Source organism: Accipiter gentilis, chromosome 21 (genome assembly GCF_929443795.1).
Source record: "Accipiter gentilis chromosome 21, bAccGen1.1, whole genome shotgun sequence".
NCBI classification, from domain to species: Eukaryota; Metazoa; Chordata; class Aves; order Accipitriformes; family Accipitridae; genus Astur; species Astur gentilis.
Window position 1 is genome coordinate 11,079,327 of NC_064900.1, and position 27,415 is coordinate 11,106,741.

Sequence of the window (27,415 nt, forward strand, 5' to 3'; positions counted from 1 at the left end):
GACTTCAGGGAAAAGCCACATTAATTGGGCATGCAGGAAGGCACACTGTATATTTTTAAATGGGCTAGTTCTTACAGGCTGGCCTGCCAATGACTCTCATGTTGGAGCAGGGAGGAGCAGGAGAAAGTGCCCTTCTTAAGTTTCACCTTCTTCTCCATTTTAACCCAGTGGGACAGAAACAATGCAATGTTCTGATTTAATTTCCTCCCACGAGGCCTCTCACCTGCATGCACTGAAGCAGTGCACAGCCTTGCTCCTGCAAGAATATTTATAGTGGGTTGCACTAGTCCAAGATATGAATTGTTTTCTCCTTCCTTTTTTTTTTTCCTCCTGGAAGGCCTTAAGATCCATCCAGTTTTGTTCCCCACCCTACATCATTCTTCAAAGCTGGTGATTTTAATTCCAAAAGCAATTCCTCAAAAAGGCAAGGGTAGATGTGGTCCCCTGTCTCTGGGTTCCACTGGATTGGATGCTTCTTCCCTCTTTGCCAGGAACTGAGCCAGGACTCCTTCACTGTGTCCCCACATGACTACCACCAGAAGGAATAAAATTCTGATCTCTGCCTCTTTGAAGCCTCTCCCTTGCAGAGAGGAACAAGATCACTAATATTAAATCTGCAGTGCTGTGTATTTCCCTAGATATAACAAGTTAAGAGTCAAATACCATATCTTTGAGTAGCTCAGTGACTAACGCATGCTCTTGTTATTTAGGGTCAAATGGTCACTTGCTTTGTTTACTTTACAAATGGCACTGTGCGGCCAAAGAAGTGTGCTGTGGTCTCAAAATGGACATAACTACAAGCATGGCAGTGGGGCAATGAGACGTGCAGCTGGGAAGCTCACCAAGCTGTAAGAATTTATGCTCGGACCTAATGGGTGCTGCTCTTTCACTTGAGTCACTTCAGAGACTTGCCACTTGTCAAGCACAGACTCAATGACATCCTCTTCAGTTAAGCAGTGGACTTAGCAGGCTAAAAACTTTTTGCTCCTTGATTGTCCTTGTTCTTCTAGACAGAAGTAAATATATATTTGCGAGGTAGCTCTGAAGTCTCTGGTGATATAAAGGAAGACAACACTAGAACAGAGTTGTAGTTTCTTTAAAACACCATTTATAGAAAAGGGAAAGCAAGCAGACAAACAAACAAATGTCTGAATAATACCAGAAGCAGAGATAGGAAAAAGAGGCCCTTGGGTGGAAGAGGGAGAAAGCTACTTGATAGCACTAAAATGTAATAAGGGGCAAACAATCTAAAATTGAAAAATGAGTTCCAATTACATTTTATGCTTAAAGCAGTTAAATATTATTGCAGTTTACATGAGCGCTAAAGCAGCAGCTGTAAGAATCGAAAGTACGGGGTTGAGGGAAAGCTGCTATCCTTTAGCCCAGCTTTTAAATGGGGACTTTGTCAGTAAGTCTGAAGGAATCCCAAGTTACTGGATGTGAATGATAGACCCACTGCTCTCGTGTGTCACTGGCTACGGAAACTGATTTGCTTGCACTAAATGAATGCAATGGGCTACATAACCTCAGGTGAGCAGAACCGACCTGATCTGTAATGCAGTATACTTGTATAAGGACAAGGAAAATCTACTGCGTTTAGAGCTTAGTAGACAATTGTTTCATTATTGTGGACATTGTGTATTTCACATACATTAGTATGTTAAGTAGTTAATACATATTAGTTTAACATATACCTGAATGTCTTGCAGAATCAGAAGGAGTTTTTACAGAGGTGATAGACTCAAACGAATCTGGATGCTCTGGCTAACCTATTACTTAATTCTTCAGAAACAGGAAAAAATGGCAAATAGCTCCTCAAGGTCTAGTAAAGTTTCTCTGAAAAAAGGGAGGTGCTATGAAAGAGAAATCTCAGAGCAACAGAGAAAGAAATGTACAGAGCAATCCACTGCAAGATAGAAGCCCAGATTTGATTCCTGACTTTGCTGCTTCCATACTATGAGACTTCTGGCAAGTCCTTTCACCTGTCTGTTCCCCTTCCTACTCTCTTGTCTAACTTGTCAAATGAAACTGCTAGCAGCTTAGGCCAGGGGTTCCTTGTAGGATCTAACGCTCTTAGTGGCTGGTTCCGTCAGAGGGTTGCAGTACTTAATGCTCCGCTAGTAAAAAGAGGCATAAAAAATAAGAAAAAGAGTTAATAGGAAACAGTGGGAATTAGATGCATAGGTATAGAATGAGAATGTTCAGAAACAGCGTCTCAAAAGTACAAAGAAGAAAATATCCTTAATGTTTTAATGTTGCGAAAGGAATAGGAGCAAAGAAATACAGTCAGAGTTTAACTGTGCCTTTCTACAGAGAAACCAATAGAAAAAGTTGGCCCTTTTTTTTGACTTACACAAACTTTTCTTGAGTTCTCAAGAAACTGAAAGTGTTCCTGAAAGGGGCTGAGGTGGGAACGGTAACTTCCTAAAAGTGTGTTTCTTGAAGAACGGCTGTCCTGCACTGATCCTGTGGCTCTCTTCCTACTCTACAGTGGATAGTCTGCAGCTTTAGTTCAGATAAAATGCCTCCTCCCTTCAGTGCTTGCACATAAATTGCTATTAATGTTACCATGTTATACAAGTGCATTGGGGAGGAAAATAGGCCCACTAATGCATTGTCCTGCTCCAGTGTTTTTTAACCTGGAGGATGCCACGCTATTCCATGGACTGTGGGTGGGCACAAGCCACAGGAAAAAAGCAACAGAGGTGGGACAGGCTCCATAAGGCTGCATCTGCCTCACCCTTTCTTCCCCATGCTTCTCCCCAGGCTGTGTGCAAAGCTTAACGCAGATAAAGCATATGCTCCCAGAGTTGCCTTATGGCCTTCCTTCCCGGCTCACATGACAACCGTCACTTGTAGTCAGCCATGGTAGCAGCTCAAAGGGATCCAGGGCCTGCAGGCTCAGGCTGCAGCTGGCTAGTCCAAGCTTCCTTTTTATTATCTGAATACATTTAAAATGGCCATGGAAGCACGCGTCTATCTCAGCCCAGAAGAGCTACCAGTGGTCAGCTCGGTTCCACAGGCAGCAGGTAGCTTCCGCCCTGGGCAGGAGGAGGAGAGAAAATGGGAAAATGGTAATCAAGGACCAAATTCAGCCCCCCCCCCTCCCAGCCTTAGTGAGCTCCATGGCAGGCCCCAAGGGAAGGGAACAGAACAAATCCTGGTTACTATTATTTATAGCTATGCTATTATTTTTCCTGTTATTATTAAATAACAACAAAGCGAGGGGAAATATTTCTTTCCCTTTTGACAGAGCATAGACACAAGGCTACTTATGTCTTTTATGTTGTGCCATGGGTTAATTAAGAGGGGACACACGGCTGGGAGGGACATACTCCACCATCAGTTGAGTGCAAACCAGGCAAACCCAGGTGAACGCAAATGCCACAAATGTGCAAGTTCGAAGCCCCAAATGCTGCTGCACGTGCATCTGAGCAAACTGCTTTATCTGTGCTGAACTGCATCGCCTCCAGCGGAGCGCTGGCTGTACGCAGGAGCACAGGCGAACAGTCCACAAGGTAGGGTTGGGGCATTGTTCTTTTAAAAACTAGTACCAATTACACAGAAGTGACAGAAAAGAGCCATCTGACGATACAAGTTTCTGCAGAAAAATCTGGAAATGCAACTTGTGAGAAGTTTTAAAACAACTAATAATCAGCAAGCAATTTAAAAAATTTCAGCACTCGCTGTCCCTCGAAAAATTCCTCACAGACTCTAGCTAGCACCTCATAACTCTTGATAACAGTGACTGACTAAAGCCAGAAATATGTCCAAGTGGGCATGCAAAGAGATTAATTTGCTTAAAAGCATATAGAGAGAAATGGAAACCCAGAAATACCCACTATCCTCTCCCTCTACCCCTCATGACCTCAGTGTTTGCAGAAGGTCCTGGATTGATAGCCCAAGAAAATACAGTCCTCTCTTTCACTATGGGCACAATAAATCAAAGGCAGTGGAAACTCAAGCATTTTATTTTCTGACCATACCAGTGTACCTTAGCTTACTCATCTCTCTTAAAGGGTGACAAAATACTTCTGCTCCTACAGGCCTAATAGGTGGCTGCCTTGCAACTCATGAAGCCATCTGTAACTGTACAAAGATGACACAAAACATGATTGTTCTACTTAGTAGCCCTGTATATCCATTTCATATAGCTGTAAACTACATTACATGCAAGGTGTCCCTATCTTGACCTCTTTTCTGAAATGGCCGGTAAAGGCATCAAGTGTAATAGAGAGTCCTGTTAACAACAAAATGAAGCATCCTTTAAAATGAAGTTCATGTATACTATCGAGCATCTACATCACTTGTATTGCTCAGTAATTACCTACTTTGGCAGGATTTTAGCAACGAAGACGTATGAGAGGCTCCGTGGTGTACTATTATTAATATGGGTAAAAGAATCCAAGAAACAAGGCGCTAATACTGACAAGCAAGAAGCTATACCATGTAAGTTCCAATTGTCTCACTTAGGCCTCTTACCAGCAACTGCTCATGCATACTGAAAAGATGCTGCTTACCTACAACTGCAAGGCGCTTCACAGTCTAGAAACGACAGGAGGAAGCTCTGCCTAAAAATTAGGCCAACTTTTTCCTATGTGAGTAATGAAATTTGTGTGCCTTCACTTGCCAGTGTCCCAGCCTGTGACACCTGACATGCACCCGACTTCCAGCCGATGGATGGTCGGCTCTCCTTTCTTAGCACTGAAAATGGAAAACTGAGGTAGAATGCATTAATTACAGAGTATGTTTATCCTGTTATTTTTGTATTATTCAGGCACGGACTAACCCACCCCCGCTTAGAACAAGCAAGATGGTGGGGCATTTAGAATACTTTTCTCACATCTTCACAAAAAATGTGCAGGCTAGCCTCAAATTTCTCAGAAACGCGTACACAATTTAGTTTTCTAAAATCAGCTCGTACTTTACCGTGCCATTTTACTCAGACATAAGAAGTACTACTTCAGTTATTTAACATAATTCTGCCTTAAAGAAAAATGGGGGCGGGGGTGTGTGTGTGAGAGAAGAGTAGGCAAGCAATGGGACGATGGTGAAATCGGCCATACCACAGCCGAAAAAAGATCAGGACAGAGAACATACGGAATAAACCCTGCAACAACCTTGGACCGTTGGCTACGTAAAGCCGTTGTGAAGCACAAACATTGTTCTTTTACTGGGAAAAAACGAGCGCGCTTCAGTTTCCATTGTTATATGATAACTACTATTATTTCTGACTTTTTTTTTTTTTTTTTTTTTTAATTATATATGCCAACTGCTGACTGGATGTCAAGAGTCCCACCTGTAGACAGTGCCGCACAAAAAATTAGTGCTTCCTAACTGTAAGAATAAATGCCACGTGTTTCCTCCTGAAAAACATGAAGGTCTCGCGTCGCATATATTCAAACCCTTGCGAACATTAATAGGTTGGGTCAGCGTGCGCGGTAGGCTTTCACGTTGCGTTTGATTCCTGCAGGAGAAAGGAGCTTTTCCCAAAAAAAGTTAGACTGGGTTTCCGCGGGGCTTTTCCAACACCCGTCAGCACAATCGCCACGCAGTCACCCAAAAGCTGCTGGCCTCACACTGTCGCTTTGTCTGTATCAAGCCTGCGAGCCACACAAATTCTCAGATGAATTTCACATCCATGTGGCTGGCAACGTACGCGAGGCGCAGGGCAGAGAACCGGGCAGGACGCGGAGCGTGGCACGGACGCCGGCGTTCCACTTTACTAGTTCTGCCGAACAAGCGCCCGCTGTCTCTGACGGAAAGCCGATGTGAACTGAAGGCTGCCGGGCTGCCGGTGCTGGGCCGGTGAGGGCCTCTCCGCCACGTTTGGGCGAGGATTACGAAGGCAGCAGGCACCACCCGGGGCTCCGCCGCATCCCCGTGCAGCGCCGCCGCCTGAAACCCGCTCGCCGGGTCAGGGGGCGACCGCCGGCCTCGGCCCGGCTGCCCGGCTGCCCCCCCCCGCCCCGGGCCCGGCTTCCCGTGTTTACTCCCCGAGCGGGGGCTGTGCGGATGCACGGCTGCCTCCCTCAACTTCTCCGCTCGCCGTGTTTTGGCCTCTGAATGAAACCCGCCCAACTCGACAGAGTAAGTTACCGGGGGTTGCTGCGCGGGGAGCGGGGCGGGAGGGGGGAAGAGAGGGAGGGGGCCGTGCCGGGGCTGGGGCCGTGCCCGCCGCCCGCACCCCGCCGCGGCCGTTACCCCGCGGCGCTGCCCGGGGCCGGCGTAGTTTACTCTCGCAGCCCTCCCCGGGCGGCCAATGGACAGCGGCTGCCGGCGCCGTGGCCGGCGCGGCTCCGCGCTGCCCTCGTCGCCGGGGGCTGGTGGCCGGCGGCCCCCGCTACCTGCCCCGCTCCGCCACCGCCACCGCCGGCTCCTCAAACCCTGCGAAGAGCAGCGCGACGATCTTTGTGTGAGTGTGTGCGGGGAGTGTGTGCGCCAGCGGCTCCCTCGCGGGCCGCGGGTGTAACGGCGCCGCTGAATGGCTGGCGAGCCCGTCCCTCAGCGCGCCGGCCAATGGCGGGCCGCCTTATATCCCGGGGAGTGTTGTGGCGCTGCCCGGGTTGCATGGCTCTGTGTGGAGCCGCGTTCCGCGGGCGCCGAGGCGGAGGGGCTCCGCTGCGCGCCGCGCCTCGCTCCGGCCCAGCGGCGCGCTGCCCGCCCGCCCGCCGGCCCCGCCGAGGTGAGTGCGCGCCGCCCGCCGCCCCTCGCCGGGCGACAGGGGGAACGGACGGGGACGGGCAGCGGCGGGCAGGGAGACGGGTGCCCTCGCCCCACACTTTCCCCTCCGCGCCCCGGCGGCGGGGCAGCCCCCCCCCTCCACGGGCTCCCCCCCCCCCGCGGCGTTGGCGGCCGGGAGGGAGGCGCGGAGCTTCCCCTGCCCTGCGCGGCGGCTGCCGCGGCTCCCAGTCACTTTTCCTCCGTCTCCTCAGCCCTGCCTTCGTTTGAAAGTTTGGGCAGGGGAGGACGGGTGGGTTGGTGCCGCCAGCCCTCTGCCCGGCCGGGAGGACAGGGGTGACCGGGGGTGTTTTTTACCGGGGAGGGGCCGGCGAGGTGAATTGCAATACAGCGCAGTGCATTTAAAAAAAAAAAAAAAAACCAACCAAAAAAAAAAAAAAAAAAAAAACAACACAACAAACCCAGAAGAAGAAGGCGACAGGGGTAGGCCAGCCAGTGCCAGGCTGCGTTTGAAACCAGGCACCTCTCGCCGCCACAGAGAGAGAGGCAAGAGCAGCGGCGGCCGCGGCGGAGGGAGGAAGGGGAAGGAGGGCGAGGAGGAGGAGGAGGGATGGCCATCGGCCGCCGCTCGGTGTGTGCCTCCGGGGGGGACTTGACAGGGAAATCGCGGCAGGCAGAAACGAAACTTCATCCCGAGGGGCGGCGAGGCGAGGCGCAGGGACGAGTGTGCGGATCGGTATCGGCTGCCGCCGGCCTGGGGGGGCTCCGCGCCGCCGCCGGGAGAAAGGGAAGGGGGGGGGGGTGGGGGTGGTGGGCCGGGATATAAAACCGGAGAGGGCGAGGGAGCCGATCCGGCGGCCGCACGGGGCGTAGGGTGGAGGTGGGGGGGGAAGCGGGAGGAAAAACCCCGGCGCCGACCCCGACAACAACAGCGGCCGGGCTCGGCCGGAGAGTTGGGCTGTGCGTTTTCCGGTAGTCATCGGCGATGCACCCGGGGCGGCGGCGGTGGGCAGCGGGGGGCGGGGGCGGGCGGCCCTGCCGGAGTTTCGCGTGGATGTGGGATTATGTTGTGTCAATAAGTTTAAGGTGGAGAGGGAGAAAGGGAGGCGGGCGGGGGCCGGGGGGGGGGGGGGGGAGAGGCGGCGGCAGGCCTCGGCCGCGCGAAGTCCTATTTCTGAAGGTAAGTTGTGACATTGGGTGGTCGCGATGACAGAAAACTTGGCGAGGGGCGCCCCGGGGAGGGGGCGGCCGCCTCGGGGGGGGCTCTCTCCGCCGCCGGCAGCCGGATGGGTGCTCTCGGTTGTTATTTGCTGCTGCGAGATCGGGTCGCTGGTAAATTACAGAAAGCAGCCCTCCTCCTCCTCCTCCTCCTCCTCCTCCTCCTCTCCCCCCCCCCCCCCCCCCCCCCCCCCCCCCCCCCCTTCGCCAGCCGCTTCGCTCTTCCTCCTCTCGGGTTTATTTGCAATGTATGAAACTTGCATGGCTGTGAGGAGAGCCGATCCAGTGTAGGTTTGCGAGGAGGAGGAGGACGGGGAAGGAAGGGCTGGAGGCAGGGGAAGGGAGGCAATCGCGTTAATCCCGGGCGCCGCACGGCAGCAGGTTTGCGTTAGAAATATCGGTGGCAGCCCGCCGCCGCTGAATGAGGAAGGTAAAACGAAGCGATGCGAGAGCCGCCGAGGCGACATGTACGGCGGCGGGGCGAGAGGCACCGGCAGGCGGCTGCCCGCCCCCTCCCTCCCTCTCTCCCTCCCTCCCTCCCTCCCTCTCTCCCTGCCTGCCTGCCTGCCTGCCTCCTCCCTCCCTCCCCGCCGGGGCGGGGAAGGACCGTGCCCGGGTCTCCCCCGCTCGCCGCCAGCCGAGCCGGGGGGCCGCGGGGCTTTAACCGTGCGCGGGGCGGATTCGCCACTTTTTCCGGGGGAGGCCCGCGGTTAAAAGTTTTTTTCCGGAGGTGAGTGTGTGCGGGGAGGCCGGGGCGCCGCCAGGCCGGCGGTGGTCACTCGGGCCTGGGGCGCCGAAACCATTGCCCGTCCTGCTGGTGACACGTCCAAGTCGGGCAGCCCGGTGGGGCGGCGGAGGGGCCCGGCCCGGCCGCCGGGGCAAGGGACGGGGTGCCGGTCTCCATGTGGCTCTCCCGGCGGCGGCGGCGGCGGCGGCGGCACCTCCTCCCCGGTGGCAGCGGCGGCGGCGGCGGCGGCGGCAGCAGCGGGATCATCGCCCGGGCCCGCGGGGAGGAGGAGGGGAGCAGCAGGGAGGTGTTTGCTGCCAGCCTGCCTCGCCAGATCCCGCCGGGGAGGGCAGCTGGGAGGAACGGGGAGCCCCCCGCGCCCCCTCCCCGCGCCGCCGCCCCTTCCCTGCCCGCCCGCCCGCCCCCAAAGGTGTTGTGCAGACTTTTCCCCCGGGAGGGTGAGATTTATGCGCTGCATTATTGCTCCTCTCCTCCCCCCTCAAAGCAAGATGGACTCTCTCTTCTCTCTCTCTCTCACTCACTCACACTCTCTCTCGCTCGCTCTCTCTTTCTCTCTCCCCCTCTCCCTGTGTCTTGTCAGCCTTCAAGATCGACATTTTGTAACTAAGATGCAAACTTGATGGTGACCGGGGGCGGGGGGGCGCGCGGGGGGGCGGGGTGGGGGGGGGAGAGACGGGAAAACCCTGGGTCACGGCGGTCTTTCTCCATATTTAATACCTTTTCTTTCCACCCCACCCCGGAGCCCGGATTCCGGTGGCCCTCCACTTTGCACGGGCGGGGGCGGGCGGCGGCCGCGAACGCCGCTCCCCCCGCGGCGGCCGGGGGTCTCGCCGCTTCTCCCCGCGGGCCGCGGCGGTGGAGGGGCCGGCTGGGTCGGTCGCCGGACTCGGGCCGGCTCGGCTGGGCTCCGCCGCGGGGGGAGCGGGCATTACCTGAAACTGTGTTACGGTGTTGCAGCCTTGCGTCCGTCCCTCTGTCTGTCTTGTCTTGTCTCCCCGGGTGGATCTCGTACCTGCAGCCTGGCGGCTTATTCTTGGTGTTAATTTTGCGTTGTTTGGCGTGTCCACGCGCGGGGATCGATCGCTCACTCGTGTAAGTTCCCGTGGGTTATTGTTATGTATGCCTCCTTGCAGATGGGGGTCAACTTTCTGCCTTTTATTTTGATAACGCGTGCGTGTCTCTCTGTGTGTGCCTGTAAATAATTACGTGATGCATCCCTGCGTGTACGTATGTGTGCCTGTGTGCGCGCATAAACGTGCATCCGTGTGTACGAGGGACACGGAGGAAAAATAACCCACCCTGCTGATGCACACTCAGATGATTTGCTCTGTTTGCCCAATCCTAATGCCCTTTAAAGACACGGTGCATCTTTTGTTTGCTCCTTACGGTTTCCTGCGACTGTCATCTTGTTTTAATGACAACTTATCTGGGGTGGGGGTGAGGAGGACGCAAGTTTCAAGTTTTGGGATCTCTCCTCTTGTTGGCGTTGTGGCGAGTTGCAATATTGTAAAATCATGGTGTGCTGATGATATGCCTTTATTTGATACTTTATAGGTCACTATCACATGACAAAGGCTTTGAGACAGCTTCATCTTCGTCTGTCTGTAATTTCCATTTGCCTTCCTGGGTAAGTATGTAAACTGTACACACGGAAAAAGAATTGGGTTTTCGCTGATAAGGTAGAGGTCCTCACGCTGCCACTTTTTACATGGAAGATGCTTATTCAGGTTTTAGTGCCTCAGAAAACATGTCTTCTCCAGGTGCTCATAGCAACTGCTAGATTACAAAGTTTGTATGTAGGGGAGGGTCTGAATAGCCTGAGAATTAAAAGACTGTGCATATTCAGGTCTCTCTTCACTTCTTTTTTGCTCATTTTCTTAAACCTTGTTTTTGTAAAGATAACCAGCCGATTGACTTTGAGCAAAAGTTTTAACCCAAAGTAACATAAGAATATGCACAGTGCAGTACACAGGTTGAAAACTTAATGGGAATGTGAAGTCCTTTTAAAATTCAGTGGTAGGAAGAATATGAAAATATAAACAGAATAGGTAATTAGAAATCTCTGGAGGTCAAGAATCAGTGAGAAGTTTAGCAGAACTGTAATACTACTGCAACACGAGTTGTTTCGCTTTTAACGCATAAACGGAGAGCTAATTAGAATTCCATCCATGCTCTTTCTGTGGTTTTTCTTTTGGCATTGATTAATGCAGGTACCTATCAATTTGAAAGATGAATCTTAGTGACTAATTTACTAGTATTCCTAAGCTTTCAGGTACACAAACTTTTTTTTTTTTTTTTTTTTTTTTACCTGTGTGCTGGGAAAAGTTTTGACACCTTTTGAAGGGTTTGACATCTTTTAAGCTGAAGTGGTAGTTTAAAGAAGAGGCTCTAAATTTGTGGGGTCATGTGTGTAGATGACATAAAATGACTGGCACTTGGAGCGCTTCTCATACAGTCACCCATGGTGGCACTGAACTGCATTTGGCCCAAAATGGGGAAGTGGGAGGTAATATTTGTTTCATGGTACTATTGTGTACATAATTAAAAACAAGACAAGACATGTATTTGGGGTAAGCTTAGTACTCTTAAATGCAAATGATTAATAACATTCTCTTGACCTTTTCCAGGCAGTGTGTAGCAAACATAGGATAAGTGATGGTCCCAAACATGCTGGCTTGAAGGGGGCTGTTGGGAGCAGGTGTTCTAGTGTGATATTATGACCACAAAGCTAGTCTTGAGGCTGGGATCACCACTGCAGGGAGATAGTTCGAAGGGAGGATTCTGCCTGTTTTCCAGTTCCTGTAGAATGACACCCAAATTTCAGTTTTCGGATTTTGTGAGGCAGTGAGGTTGGTATGTGTAGGTCTGAGAGTATAAACGCCAAATTAAGTTACTGAAATTCTTTGACAGACTGGTTGCATAGGATAATATTGCTTTCAGTTTTATAGCGTTACTGACAAGGATCGTGTTCTGTGTAGAGTAATTGGTGCAAAAATTTTTACAAAGTAAAAACGCATTGGGAAATTAAAAAACTGGCAGATAGGCTTCAAACTGTTGTTCAGAGCCAAATACAAATGCATTGGTTTCTGAACTTAATTTTCTGTGTTTTCAGGTAAGAGTCAGTTTAGAGTGCTGTAAGTGTCAAGGACTTTTTCTTTATTTGGAGTAATAGTAAAGGGTACTGAACAAGAATAGCTCAGGGACCTTGCTTCATGTAGTATCTTCAGTCATTATCTGGTTTTGATTTTATGTGGTGAAGTCTTTTGGATGCATGGAATTTTGATCCTAGAAATGAAGTGGTGATCGTAATCTGCCCACTGCTTTAAGAGGAATGGACCTCAATTTTGTGCATAGTGCTAAATGTAGGTCTTACCTGATGTTGAACTGGTGTGAACAAATTACAAAGAAAAGAAGGGCAGGGTATCTTTTTGAAGAAAAAGGCATAATAGAAGCTGTAGAGAAAGCAGAGAAATAAATTTCCTCTTAGCTTAAAAAAAAGGTAATAAAAATAATGTGCCTAGTTAAGGGGAGAATAGAGATTTTGTTAGATTTGTCTATGACCAGAAACTTCCATTTGCTTTAGAGAGCTTTTATTTTGGTAAAAGCAAAGATTTCTTTTATTATACAGTTCTCAGTAAAGTAACTGTTCATGAATTGAGTTTAGTAATTCGGTCTTGACATACAGGAGAGACACCTGGGTTCTGGTCTTGGTTAACAAGCGCAGGGTGGAGTGCTTGTGTGTCACAAGCTATAAGGGGGTGAGACGCTTAGCAAGGGGCCTTGTGAATGCTTCAAAAATTGGCCCATGGTCTCAAAAGTTTGTTGCATACTACTGCCCCTCTTGGCACAGCAAGCTGATAAACCATTTCAAGCAGACACATAATTTAGCAGAAACGTAACTGATTTCTGTGTCGAGGTAAACTTGGAATATTTAAGAAGCTTGCCCTCGATGCTTTTGAGTTTTTTGGGGGCTGCTTGTCGTAAACCCATCGCCTTCAAAACTTCCATTGGTTTCGGCAGGAGGTTTATTTAGGAAAGAAGTGTAGGAGTGATGGTGAGAGGAATTTGTCCGTATTTATTTTCCTGCTCAAGGAGAAAAACCCTTTCTCTTTCATAGCTGCTGTGTGAATAATTAAAGATATTAAATGTCAGGTTTCCACATAAAATATCAGAGGCAATCATGCAGTTATTTCATAGGTAACATTTTTCCTTTTCATCCAGAAAGATCTTAACACACTTTGTTCGTAAATTAGTGGTTCCAGAGCTTGCGATCCTGTAAGCATGTGAATATCTTTAAGCAGATGACAAGTCTTGTTAAATTCACTGATATAATTGCTCACACTCAGAGCTTAAAGTTATTCCAGGTTGCTGCCGCTCGTGGTCTGCAGGCTGAGGATGCGCAACGACTCTGAAGTTCGGTCAACATGGTGTTAGACAGGGCGGTCTTCTGGCATAGAGCTGGTAGCAGAGTGGTATGAAGAAAGGAAGTTTTGACCTAGGGAGCTGGGGAGAGTTACTTTTCCAGAGCGTATGGCGGTGGGGAAAGTGTCGGTAAGGTAGATGACACCTGCGGTGTGCAAGGCTCTGTGGTAGTGTGAAGGTTGTGAATGCACTTGCAGTGAAATCTGGGCACCTGGGCGGTGAAACACTGCCTCTCTTTCGACGGTACGTGGCACATGTAGTGATCAGGCCTCCCTCTTTATCTGAAGGTGGCTCCTTGGTGGAGGCAGGTGTTGTAAATTGCAGTTGGAACCGAAATGAAGCTCTGCTTTTAATTTCTGGGTGTGCCACAGGCTGTCTCTGTGAGCTCTGACAGGCGACACAGTCAAAACCAGAGGCCTCTTTCCAAATTTTGGACCCAAGTTGGACTTCCCGTGCACTGCCACGGGGGTGGCCTGCCGCAGCCGCTGGTGGAGTCAGTGGCACTGCCATGGCCCCGCTGGTGGTTTCCAGGGTCAGAGTTTATTCCTGGAAGCACAGCCACATGTCCCTTGGCCACCTGCAAACGGAGACTAACGATACTTCCCTGTATCATTAAATCATATGGTACCCCTATATTGGAGCAATTTTCCTGGGTGAATTAAGTTGGGGTTTTTTTTCCTAAAGTAGTGTTTTACCTTACTTTAACCTTAATTTATGTTTTTCTTTTATTAGGAGTTTCTAAAGCTGAATTGAAATAACAGTTGTATGTATTTCAAAATATTCTTGAGAAGAAGCGGGGAAAAGTAAAATTTCTGACTTCTGTAGTATTAACTTTAATTCTTTTCCTTCTACCATGTTTCCCCCTTACCTGGTGTATCATTGTAAGAAGCTTTTTTGTTCTGTTTTATGTCAAATGATTATTAGGATTTACTTCCTTTTTATTATTTTATTTTTAAGATCAGTGAGGATACAGTCTTTCTGTCCAAGAGCAATTTGGTGAGCCTGTTACTAGTGGACCTGTGAATTTCACAAAAGACTCCTACAGCTGTCAACCTTGACAGTTTCAGAAGGGGTGAGACCTGAATCAGCATAAGAATTACAGTAACTTTAAGAATGGCTTCATGGGCCGCTGTTCGATTGCATTGCTTAGAAAAGGAAAAAAAAATAAATCACGTTACTCTCTCAATAATAGTGATATTATTAATAACTGGCAGTTGTAGGCATTGTCTTATTCGTGTGCTTATGTCCTGTCTGGCGAAGTACGTAAGTCATACTGTAATCACACGCCTCAAAACAAGGAACCATCATTTTTATCCCTGTTTTAGGCATCTGAGATACAAAGCAGTGAAGGAACGTAGGCTTGCCTGCAGTCACTTAGCAGGTTAGCATTAGCAGGGAGTGAAATGAAATCTGCATCTGACTCCTTAGTTTTGTGTCCTTTCCCTTGGTGTATGCTACCATTCTGAAGACTTCCTGGTAGGTAACTGTCTTGACATGTGAGTAGTCTCACTGAATTCTGTGCCAGGTGAGCATCTTTTGCTAATACTCAACTTTCATTTGTAATGCTACTTAAAAAAAACAACAAAACAAAACAAAACACAAACCAAACCAAAAAAACAAAAAAAACCCCACCCAACCAAACCCCCAAACACCTTCAGAATAGTGTGAAGTTACTGACTTCCAATTCAGTTATATTTATTGACAGGGGAGTCTAAAGTAGGAGGAGAGCTTACTTAATAGTTTTTGCCACTAAACGTGGTATTTAAGCTGCCATGTATGTTACACTATGTATTATATTATACTATCTAATACTAACTTCCTTGTATTTTATGAAGATACTTTTTTTTTAGCAAAGTTTTAAAAATACGCATTGGTCTGAAATAGTTCTTTACAATTAAATTATTTTTCATATTCGTAATCTAATGCGAAATCACAACTTTCTTATGAAACATGGAATCGACAGAAGCAGTTACTTTGACGCTCTAGCAGTATTGTCATAAATAGGGCAACTTAGTAATTGAACTTTTATTTCTAAACCTGCTAAACATATTTCATCCTGTAAGATTTATGCTGGTTACTAGTGTTTTGTTCCTGAGCATATGGCTTGACTTTGATTTTAAAATAGGAGTTATATTTGAGGAGGAGAGCATACTTTACTTAATGCCTAAGCATAGACCTAATTGTAGTATTCTCACAATGATAGCAGCATTTTATTATTTTTAATATTTATAAATTTGATTACATAAAAGATGAATCAACAAAGAGGAAAAGCATGGTTTTGACACTTTCCAGCGTTCATGCCTTTTCCTCTATAGCACACAAATGCATAATGTAATAGCAAGTCCTTATGAGCATGGACAATTCAGCATGTGAAAATAAACTGGCTTCAGGCATATCTGCGTACAAATAAAGCTAGTACAACAAAATTCCAATTTTTAGCGAGGGGAAGGAAAGTTAACAGGATTTTACGAGACTACACGAAGAACATCAGTTGCTTAGGAAGCATGGAATTTTTCTTGTCAGAAATCTTCCACGTGGGTGTTTCCATATAAGAGATTTTATAAAACGTACCAATTGCTGAAAATAAGAAACAGCATTTTATCGACCCTTGGTGTCACAAAGAGCCTCATTCAGGAAAGAAGAATAATTGAGTGGACTTGCACAACGTGGGATCTATGGAACTTAATTCAAGTGGAAGCTCTCTTAACAAGAAGCTTAACAAGTCCTGTCTACACCTTCCCTTGCTGAGGGGAAGTGGGAAGGTGTGTCTTCCTTCTGCCTATTTGGTGATTTTTGTTTGGTGGTGGGGTTTTTTGGGTTTTTTTTATTTATTTGTTTATTTCTGAAAGGCAATATGTATGTAGCAAATTGTTGAGGAGTTGGCTTTGAGGCATTGTGAAACCACACTAACTGTGTCCCCGGCTGTGGGGTTACTCTCCTCTTGCGTAGTTGTAGCAGCAGGAAGATTTCTTCTGTCGTCCGCGCTCTCAGGAGGGGCTTCCTCCTGTTCTTCTGAAACGCGGAGTTCCCCGTGGCAGGGCCGAGTGCGCTCATGAAAGGCCTGCTCCTTGGTACTGCTGGTGAGAGCTGAAGTGGCCCGTGGCAGGACTTGAGTGAGGAAAGCTTAGACCTGGTCCTGAGTCTCTGGTGGGCTGGGTCATGTATTGGTGACTACACCATGCTGCTGAGTGTGCCAGGCGGTACTTTAATGCTGTTGGGTTAATGGCTTTGAACCCTTACCTTTCAGTTCTTTCCCCAGTATACGTTTTCTGCCAGCTGTGCAAGGACTTTTAAACATATGCCTCGTCAGAAGTTGTCTGTCTCTTTCTTGTTGTTTTTGGGTTTTTTGTTTCTTGTTTGCACCCATGTCCTACACAATCAGGAGTTATCCAGCAATGGGAGTGGGGAAGGCATGTCACACGGTAATAGTTAGGATTATGTCTCTTGCTGCAGAATACTAAGTCTTCACTCTTCAGCCTGTGTGTTCTTTTATGAAGCAAATAATCCTAGGTTTTTGTTTGTGTATGTGAGAGGATGCATTATTTTGTGGTTGTCAAAGCAATATTTAAGAGAACAACATCACAAGAGATTTGGAGAGGAAGCTGGATAAAGAAAAACTTGGGACAGAATGGAAGGAGTGAGGGAGAACTTGATTTCTTATCTTTTAGCCTCTTCAGTGTGAAGTAACTCCACAAAAGTAAGTGGAGCTGAAACATTGTGATGTTCTGCATTAAAATCTGTCTGTGAAAGTTGAGTGGAAGTCACTCTTTTTTCCAAGGTTGATGTAAAAGACACTTTTGTGGTTGGCCATGTTTGATTTGCTTTCCACAACTGGTCTTTGAGCAATAGCAGTTCTACAGTGAGCCACATCATGCTGATTTTATTTTATTTTCCTTGCGGGGTAAAGTACAGAGACATCAATGTATCTCGTCCTAACTACTGAAGAGCTCAATCCTGCAGCTACAACTGTGCAATTGGATTCTTGAACAAAAAGCCAGAACCAGAGCTGCATCAGCAATGTGCGCCCCTTCACGGATCTGCTGCCCGAAGTTGCTGGCGGCCCGTAATTCTTCAGGAAAGCTGCAGATTTCACATTATTCTCAATTATTGATGTGCAGATAGTCCTGCCAGGGTCATGCACCTGTTGTACTGAGTGATCAGTGCACAAGCTTATAGACAGTCCCTGACCTGATGATGAGCAATGCAGGAGGAGCTGGGAACAGAGGCATTGCTGAAATATGCAGAGTTCCCATAAATAAGAAGAGGGTAGAAGAGCATGAAGTGTGAGAATGCCATTTGGTAGATGGTGCATCTTTTGGCATGTATGCCATTTTGTTCAAGTATGTTTGCTTCCCAAGTTGGTTATATGGCTAGGCAAAGAAAACATTCTGATGTTCTGCAAATCAATGGTTGGAGATGATGGATTTGGAAGGAAGTAGCATTATTGCCTCCATCTCATTGGTAAGTTTGGCTTCAGGTGTTCTTTCTCTTTGCAAAAGGTTTCTTTGTACCCAGATTTCACGTTGAATAGTGCAAACTTCCTGCCTGGCTCAGTTGTAATCAGTGAGTGCTCTGTGTCACAAACTTGTGAGTTTCAGGGTTTACCTCTTGTTTGAATATGTCTGTAATTTTTTTTCTTAGTTAAGTAAAGTGTCTTTATTTGTATTTATTCCCTCTAATTTGTTTAAGATACTCTTTCATACATTGTGTTAAACATCAGTCATCAAGTGCTCATAATATACTTTGAAACAAGTACGCAAAATTGCAGCATGATCCAGCACTGATTACAGAGCTATGGCATACAAATTAATAAGAAAATAAAAATAGCATCATTAATTTCCAGCTGCTTTTGGAGAAACAGAGGTGTTTATAGGGGGAATTTTGGTGTCTGCAAAATGAAGAATGACAAAACTGGTAGCAAATACATTAATGCAAGTAACTATTCACAATTTACTTCCTCTGTTCTATTGATTAAAAATGGGTTCCGTTGCTGAAAACATGAGCACAAGCTCCAGTGCCATTCTTTTAAGACTGTTGGATTAAATAAAGAGCACAAGTGTCAGAACTGGAGCAAGGGGAGGAAGTTTTAAACTTTATTTCTTAGTATAGAAAACCTTAAACAAGGGAAGTAAATTACGGATGGCTAAGTGTAACGGTTGGTTGAATGTCTCCATTTCCCATTAATATGAGGGAGAATTGCCCTTGTGCGTGTGAGGGGAAAATTATCTTTTAAGTGTTTCCCTTGGTAGTAACTCAGTATTTTCCTTGCATCTCTTGTATGTGCTTGCTTGTGTTCATCTGTCTCACCTCAGCATTGTGTACCAGAAGCAGCAGAAGGTAAATAAAGTTTCTGGTTGAAAGTGATCCAGGCAAAACCTCACACTGTGAGGGCCCTCACCACAGTTTGGAGCGTCGGCTTCCTTTGGAGGAAGCTGTCGAAGGGATCTGGATGCTTAGTTGCAGGTCTTGAAATCTCCGCTTAGTTTGCTGTTCCTCAGGGGTGGCCTGTCTTTCAGGTGGGTGCTCCAACAAAGCTTTGGGCCTGCATGCCTGCGAAGTCTTCCTGGTTTTTAATCAGCAAAGGAAGATCCTGTCCTCCTGAGAGACATGTCTAGAGGAAACGGATTATTTATTTAGATAGTGAAGTGGACTCTCGAGGATGTCCCTGTTGAGCTTTCTGTTTTGCTGCGCTGTGTGGTGATGGGGCCGAAGCAAGCGAGAGGATGCGGGAGCGCGGGGAGGGAAGCACCTGAGAAAACTGGACAGATTCTGTTTTGTCTAAGAATTGTCCTGGTGGTTTCTGTGCCACGGGTGATCTAGTTTCTGTGTGCAGTTTTGCTTTCCTGGATGGACTCGCAGGGCTGCATTTGAAGCTTACTGTTACTCTTCACTTAGGGAGACAGAGAGACATCAAAACGGGAGGTGAGGCAGTCATCGCAGACATCCCCATGCAGTCGGTCTCAGGAGAGAAGGGCACAGTGCAGGTCTTCAGTGAGGACAGTATGTGTTCTTATTCGAGGATTCTAGAGAAAAAAATCTTTGCGAGTGGGGGATGGTGTTTTGTGGAGCGCTAACAGGCTTTGCAGAGATTGAGCTGGGCTGAAGGAGGGAGTGGGGGCAGGCACAGTGAAAGCAGGGAGGTTTTTACACCTCGTATTCCTGGCCCTTGTGAGCCCCTCTGTACGTGTCTGCTGCCTTGACATTCCTGTTACACCTACTGAACTGATTTAAATCATGGTTTTGGTCAGTAAACACTTGGTTTAAATTTATGCTTTTAATCTCATTTTGCTTTGGTATTTCTGTATTTGTTTTCTCAGAAGCAATCTCTATTGGTAGACGACCGTTAAAATATGTTGCTAAATATAGCCTTTACACTACATTTGGCACTACTTTTTTGTTAGTTCAGAGGTTGCACTGTATGCCTGCACACTTTCTAAATGATTACCTGACTTACATGCATTTATTTAGATGGCAACTGTTAAGAAAGTTTTGATTTAGGACATGACAAATTGTGCTTTTTTTTAAATGGTGGCCTTTAAAAATGTCCTATTTAATAAAGCCACACTCATGCACGAGCACACACGTACACACAAGTTAATGCAAATAGAGTTTGCAGTTACAATATAAGTAAAATACTATCTCTAATAAGGTAAACAGTTCTACTGTAACTGAACGCAAGCTTTTAGAACTAGTAAAACTCAAACTTCTCTGCTTTGCTTTCTCAGATGAGGAGGAGAACAAGTGGTCTTGCTTTTTCAGTTCCCAGTTAGTTTCTCAGCTTTGCACCAAACTCCACTAAGTGACTTACGGAGCAAATACATTTTCTCTGCAAATGCAGTGGAAGTTACTGCTTTCAGGTAACTTAGTTCTAAACCTTGTCCTTCGTCCTTCAATGAAGACTTACCTGTTCAGCATTTGAACTTTGTTTACAGTTTTGACATCAAACATTGGCAATTTATTTTAATGTAATATAAATTGAGTTATATAATATTCTAGTAGAATTTAACATTGGCTTGTCATAATTGAAAGGTAATTTATAATTAGGTATTTTTTATTAAAATACATTTAGCATCAATAACATCTGATTAAAATTTGGATCTGATTTCTTTGTTCAGGAAGGATTCATTTGTAACTGTATCTGTTTCTGTTAAGCTGAGTATATTTTCTCAGACGACTTCACTATCCATTATCCAGAGTTTCTATTTGTAATAACAGATGCCTTGGGCAGTATCTTCTGCCATCAAGGAATGCAGACTAGCTCACTAGGTGACACTGTGGCCGTATTAACCTTTTATTTGTGGGAGCTAGACCCCCTCTGTAGCTTCTAGCTGATACAGATCAAGAGATACCTGTCTGTTTACAAAGATATGTACTTAACGTTAAAAAAAATTGAAGTGGTTATTTAAAAATCGCTGTTGCAAGCTTTTTTCTAGACTATGTGGCATGTGACTGTGACTGTAATGGTTGAGGGGGGACTTTATAACTTCCAGGAATGAATCTAGCACCACTGGTGTCCAGAAACCAAAAAGTGAAACCACACTGGTTACTGGATGCTGAATGTATTACTAATGCATTAGATGAAGAAAGAATAAGGAAAAAAGAAAAAAGGTAAATATGTCATAGCAACTCTGTGGGCTATCACAGGTAAAGAATTCTAACCCCCACCCTACCAAAATATTAATAGCATCTGGGCAGAGTCAAAGAGCTTGATAACATGTATTGACTCTGCAGCTCCATGCAGCTTTTCTGCAGCAGGGGAACTGTGTAGCAGTATCTGTGACCATTAAGGAATGCAGAGTTAGACTTCAGGTAGTAGAAAGGTTGTGCTCAGAAATGTGGAGCATGCCTGAGGCCTGGTGGCACAGTTATACAAACTACTCACATATTGCAATTTTGCTTGCCCGCCCCCCCGCCCAAAGAGGAATTACACACTTCAAGAAGTGTTTTTATGCGCTTCTCTCCCCAGCACAAGGATAGGTTTCATGATCTGTCTTTGTCCTGTTTTTCTGTATTCTTTTATATCAATGTATAGGGTATTCAAAGTCTCAACAGTTATTGTAGTCTTGTATAACTAAATATAAAAAGATTAGATTAGAAAGGTAAATAGAAATTAGAAGAAAATCAAAGCAAAGGTCAAAATGCTGTTGTAGGTCACATGTTTAAAACAGTTTTTTAAAAAGAAAAAAACCCAGAAAACCTTCCTTAAAAAATTGAAATGGGAAGATTACTGAGTATTACCCACTCCTTTTCTTAAGATGAGAACAAGCCAAAGTAAGGTGAATCACTCATCCTGAAAGGGTCGTCATTTTCATTTTCACATACATTTGGTACAAGATCAGTAAGAAAATAAAGTAGTTGTGTATTTAAGCAACTTTTCTGATGGAAGCTGTTTATTGCTGAAGCATTCATGTTTTATGAAGCTACCCTAAAACAATTAGCTCCTGCTTAGCATAAGTGTTTAAACAGAATGCTTTACAAATGCAGCTGATTTTATAGTTATTGCATTTCCATAGGATTGAACTATTCTTGTTCTAACTTGTTCCCTCCCCCCCAACATGTGAAATGTTGAGGCTTTCTTCCCTTTCAGAAAAATAAGTATTTGAGCCAAGATTTCCTTAGGAGAATTGGTATCTTTGGGGGTGTTCTGTCTGAGATGTCTCAGAGAAGCCTGTTACTCAGCATGTGCTTAGCAGTGTTTTCCTGCTAGGTTACGGAAATGGGCTACTGGTCAGGCTAAAAAATCTGGATATAAAATTCACTTTGGTCTGAATTCAGAGTTGGTGTGAGCTTGTGCAATTCCACAGAGGCTGCTGAATAGAATTTGGCTGCGTTAGTCATGGGGATTGTGGCAAAACCAGCTAGGAGCAATGTGTGTTTAAAATATTGCTGTAACTACATCAGTAACACTTGATCAGAAGAATGAGACACCCTCACTCCTTTTTGTTTTTTATTTGTGGGGGAGGGGGTTTGGTCCCATCACTACAGTAAAAGCTCACTTTTTTTCCCTTTGCTTTGGAGAGTTAATCAGATGGATCAACTTGGTGAAATAATCCCACCAACAGTCGATACTTAGATGACAGGTCAGTCTTTTTCTTGAAACAGTTTTATACTCAGGAACTTCCAGAAAATTGTATCTTCATAACCAGAAGCGTTTCTGCTAGTGCTGAACCAAACTAGTGTTGCTGCCAAGCAGTCTGCATTCATGGCAGCTCTAGCCAAGGATAGAGGGAGTGGAAAGGCAGGTGTGCTATCTTAGTCCGAGCACTCCAGGTTTGTATAAGGTAAGCTGCAGGGGAATATCCTTTGCAAAGTATCATATGTATTATTCACTGTCTGCCAAATGGATTGTGTTACTTTCCCAGATATTTCTCCCCCCACCCCCCCAAAAGTGACAGGGGCAGCTAACCACATGTGTGAGTCCCCCACCTCCCATCCAAAAAGGAGCTACGCTGTTACACAGGAGCTGTGCCCCATTAGGTCTAATCACTGTCATGCTGAGTTCAGTGAGAACTTTGCTATTGACTTCAGTGGAAATAAATTTTGACTTATAAGAAAACCTTCATGATTCTCACTGAGGATTCTTTAAGGATCATCAGTACTTTACCAGTATAATGATACTGGTGATGGGTGTGAATTTCACTGTTGTAGAAATGTGGGTGGAAGTATGAGCATGGATGCAGTAACCTTAGAATAAAGGTACAGTATGTCACTACAACTTTTTCAGCTACAGAGACTAAAAAAAAAAACCGGTAAAATCCCTTTAACAAGGGTGTGCTTGCATTTCTGCAAGTTTGCTTTTTTGCCCATCGCTGTAACGCTGGTATAATAACTAGTGTATAAGTGAAGCACGCACACACAAAAAATCACTTGCTAGGTATAGACTAGTATCCTGTTGCTGTAGTACTTGTTCCAGTTGTGTTCTCCTATAGCTGAAACAAGACGATTTTTTTAAGGTAGACAAATTCATAGAATAATGCATAAATTATACTCTGATGGTGCTAGGAGTGAAGAAGAGTGATCTTGGAGTGAGTTTCTAGTAAAATGTGTTCCAGACACTGAATGAACTTCTTGAAATATGACCCGGGGCGTACGCAATGCTCTATCTAGTACAATTTACTATTTAAGCTCAAATATATTCAGAGGGATGGGTGAAAATACATTCCAACTCTGCACTTATATTTTAGCAAGCAAATGAAAGGTTAGCACTTCCTTCCAGGGTTCTGGCAAAGGGTGAAAATTGTGCTGGATGGAACAGGAAAAAGACCCCACTGGTCCTGAAGTTTTTCCTATTAACTTGCTTCATGATTTTGGGCAGATCACTTCCTCTTTCTTTCTCTGTCTGTTTCTCCATTTATGAACTTGGGATGGTGATGGCTTCTTCTTTGTAAAGTGTTGTGTAATCTCTGGAACAAAAACTTGGTTCTGAGTAGCAGGGCAGAAAGTTGAGAAGAATTGTCCAGATTTTTTTTTAATTATTTTTTTTTTTAAATTACCATGTGTTGGCCCTATCATAGGGTAAAATAGCAGTTTCATTAATTGTGGTGGTGTGACAGTACTTGGGGAAAGTTTTACATTGAGGCTCAGTTTCGTTTAATGTTTGTGAAGATCTAGAAAATATGCCTCCTTCTTTCTCTAGAGAGATCAACTTCAGGTTGACTTTCAGCTTTTCATCCTACCAGAGAGTCAAAACAGTTCATTTTCACATGAATATAGATATATAAACAAAGTCTTTGAGAGTGTGTACTGTAGAACACAGGCAGTGTTGTCATTTATGTGTTACGTATATTGTTAAACAGCACATTATTAGATTGTAATAATACTTTGCTCTCCTATTGTGTACTTTTACAGGCATCAACTAACTACATTTTACAAACATTTCAGAATCAGTGTTACCAACCCTGTTTTGCAGATTGCAGAGTAGACCCAGGGATGTTCAGGTAAGACCAGATGGCTTGTGGCAGAGCCAAGTACAGAACTCCTGAACTTTGTGCAAGTTTCTACGTCACCGTTAAATTTATTACATGAGCTACCTCTTCATTACTAAAACATCTGCCCTGTGTATATGCACATATTACTTTTCCGTATTGGTAGGTAAAAAAAATGATAGTGAACGGTCATGTATTGATTTCAGGCTTACTGATTAAGTATTTGTGAACTTAGCAAATCTGTTAGCATCCAAGTCCAATTCAGAATTCTTCTGTGTTCAAGAGCTTGTGCTGCATGATAGAAACCTAACCTTGTAGGTTAAAGCTTTTGAACCTGGTGTTTTGTTCTTCCAGCCCAGGGTGTTGTCTTAACTCAGTGCTGTGTGAACATTGCCCTCCATTCTTCTTACTTCTCTGAAAGTGACTTTTGCAAGGATGCATAAGCATGTTCTGTTATGTGGTCCAGGATGTGTAAAGGTGATAGAAATGTATTTATGCTGGTTCCAGGCATGAGCTAAAATGTCCTACTGCTCAAAAGGGCTTCTTAGGCCAGGCTTGGTCTGTACTTATATATTTCAGAGTGTTCAGTTCAGCTCTCTGGCCTGCACTTCTTGCTGTAAGCATTGGCACAAGTGGTCTTGAAGGAAGTCGGCAATATGGGATTTTGTGGGGCACTTTGTAGTTCAGGTCCCAAGTTTAAACTTGTTACTGACCTGCAATGAAACTACAAGGAAGCCTAATGACTGTCTTTTAAAGCAGATTAGATTGAGAATCCATGGATCTTGTGCTTTCTTTTCTTAGGCTACTGCTGTTCAGAGCTGTGGACTTCCGTGCCGACCTAGGGTTTAAAGCATGTTCCACTTTCTCAGTACAGTCTTGAGCATATCAGAACTCAATTTCACAGAAAATCGTTAATATCTTGTTCACCTTCTGATTTCAAATCCAGCCATCTGTGTGCTATACTGTGAAATAAAATGTTAGAAAGCTAAGAATATAATCAGTAAAAACCTGTAGATCCCAAAGGAGTTACCCCCCATCCTTGCTCTACAGTTCCAGCCAGCACTATCATTTTTTTCAACTGCTGACCCTTTTTTAAATGCTGCCAAACTTGCATCTTTTTGACAGAGTTTTTCCTGTGTTGTGGTTATCTTTAAGACAAAGGGCCGTGTGGGGTTTTCATCTGAGGAGGATGAGAAAGAATTTTACTAAAATAAAAATATTTATCTTCAAGAAAGAAAGCAACTGAAAAACAACTTCTAAAAAAACCCTAACAAAACAAAAATTAGGGAAACAGCCTATAGATCTTAAGGAGCTTGGCCTGAAGAATGCTGGTCCTGCTTGCTGTCCAAAGAATTGATTTTTTTTATTTCATGAATACAAAAGTTTTTTGTTTCATTGGTTTTTAAGAATTGTGCTTCAGTTGTGGAGAGGACAAAGATCTTTATACACTTGATTATTTTAGGGCCCAGTCCTGCAATGCATCTGTGATAGCAGTCTCCCTGAGCTATTGCAGTTGCAGGATTGAAGTCCTACATGCAGCTAATCTTACAGGGACCTGATCCTGCTCTGAGACATTTTGGCACAGATCCTTGGGCACGTGCACAGTTCTGGGTAAGCTGTTGTGGCTTGGCATCAGTGAAACAATCGGTGAAGATGGATCTGATTGTGGATTCTGGTTTATGAAGCAGCAAGGGTCCTTTTGGAAATCTGATAAGACTTGTTACATACAGAAGTTTGTAAATTCTGCAACCTGAGTGCTTTTTAGAGGTGTTTCTCAAGAAATAGAGACAATTACATTCAGAACTTTCCTCTCTTCTCCTTAAAATGTAAGGCTACACAGTTGACAGCAAAGGGAGATCAATAAGGGTGTAGATAAAATAAAAACAGAAGGGGTAAGTGGCCCAATAGTGTTTGTTGGTTTTTTTTTAATACTTCTTCCTCCAGTTAATGCATGAATAAAGTAATTCATTTATGTAACAGCTTGGGAGGTTCCCTCAACAAAAGTTTGCAAAAACCAATAGTGTTTTTGCAATAAAATAAATATCCTGAGAAAAAGTAAAACAAATCTTACCCTGACAGCTAAGCAGTAGTGTTTCAGATGGGAACCAGGCTGAAGCCATGCCGTGATGCTTCCTTTACCTGGACCAGATGCTTTTGGCTCCTTAGAGAATTTGCAACTTCAAGCAAAGTTAACGCTGGTCAGTTTTTGCTGCTGGTGTTCAGAATGCTGTGGACAGCAGTGAGGACTGAAAATAATCAGGTACTTTTCAGTCTGTTGCTGCTTGGGAGTGCTGTTACTATCAGGTCCAACTAAGTTACACTTACCAAGGAGAGAACTTCTAGTCAGAGTACGAGAAGTGTCTGTGCTGCCACTGGTTTCAAACCATCCTGAAGAATAAGGTAGAAGCTCAGCTCCCTGGTACTGCAGTTAGACTGTTGTGGGCATGTAGGCAAGCAGAAAACTCAGGCTTCCCACTGCATTGGTAATACTGCAGAATATAGGACTAGTGGAGAAACAAAGTGGGAATAAGAGGGTATGGCAGGATATGATTCACTTCCATCGAAGTGGAATTTCTTGTAGGGTCCTAGTATTTTCCTCTCATATTTATGGTTTTATTGAGACCTGCAGCGTTAGATCTGATCTGTTCTGGTGCTAGAGCATGCTATTTCTTTTTCTCTGTAGCCAAGGACTGAAGGTGGCTCTTAGATACCTGTCTGCAGTTACAGTGAGACTGACTTAACATCATGGTACTCCAGAGCAGGGAAAAGGCTGAACCAAATAGCTCGTGACGAGATGTCTGTATTCCTGATATCCAGAGTGAGGTAAGAGTATAGTGGTACCTGGGCTGTCCTTGCAAGGTGTTGGTTGTATCTGGGGCAAGTAGGGTATGCCCTGCATTTCTGATTCCCTGATCATCCAGACTGAGGACTCCTCTAGAGCTCCCTGCCTGTTTGTCTGTCTGGGTTTCCTGTAGTGGAGGTTGGGATGGGTACGGACAACTGTAAGGAACATTTTGGTGTCTTCCAGACAGTCAGGACACAGACACAGTTCAGCCTGGGAGGGATTCTCAGTACTGGAGCTGCGGTGTGGTTGGAGATTGTCACGGACACCTCTGAACTTTTGGCTTCTAAGTTAATTGTATGGCTACTAGGACTTTAAGAGTATACAGGAGGACATGGTGGGGGAGGAATATGATGGCTATCAGAGACAACCCCACTTGTGAAATTACCAGGGAAGCTTGTGAGATTGTAAAACTTTTTATTCAAGAACACAAATATCTGTCCTTCAGGTATACTGTACCAACTTGATTCATTGCCTGATGTTTTGTCATTGTTTCACTCTTCAACAAAAATGCATATTGCTTATGGATGAAAGAGGACATTCCTGCTTTATTTCCTTTGGCTGTGGATCTGCAATTAC

The 27,415-nt window shown here is 45.3% G+C and overlaps 1 protein-coding gene across 17 annotated transcripts in view; it reads left to right on the top strand.

Moving 5' to 3' along the window:
* The first annotated feature begins 6,592 nt into the window (after nucleotides 1-6,592).
* Nucleotides 6,593-27,415, top strand: part of BBX (BBX high mobility group box domain containing) — a 148,110-nt gene continuing 127,287 nt past the window's right edge. For 5 of the 17 annotated variants that reach the window (XM_049824629.1, XM_049824632.1, XM_049824628.1 and 2 more), the window contains exons 1-2: nucleotides 9,549-9,739; nucleotides 10,202-10,274. The gene's annotated coding sequence lies outside the window, so the exon portion shown is untranslated. Of the gene's footprint in view, nucleotides 6,686-8,504; nucleotides 8,630-9,548; nucleotides 9,740-10,201; nucleotides 10,275-19,794; nucleotides 19,927-23,917; nucleotides 24,007-26,801; nucleotides 26,818-27,415 lie in introns of those variants that run through there. The other 12 variants (XM_049824643.1, XM_049824644.1, XM_049824641.1 and 9 more) reach the window with 8 other exon arrangements.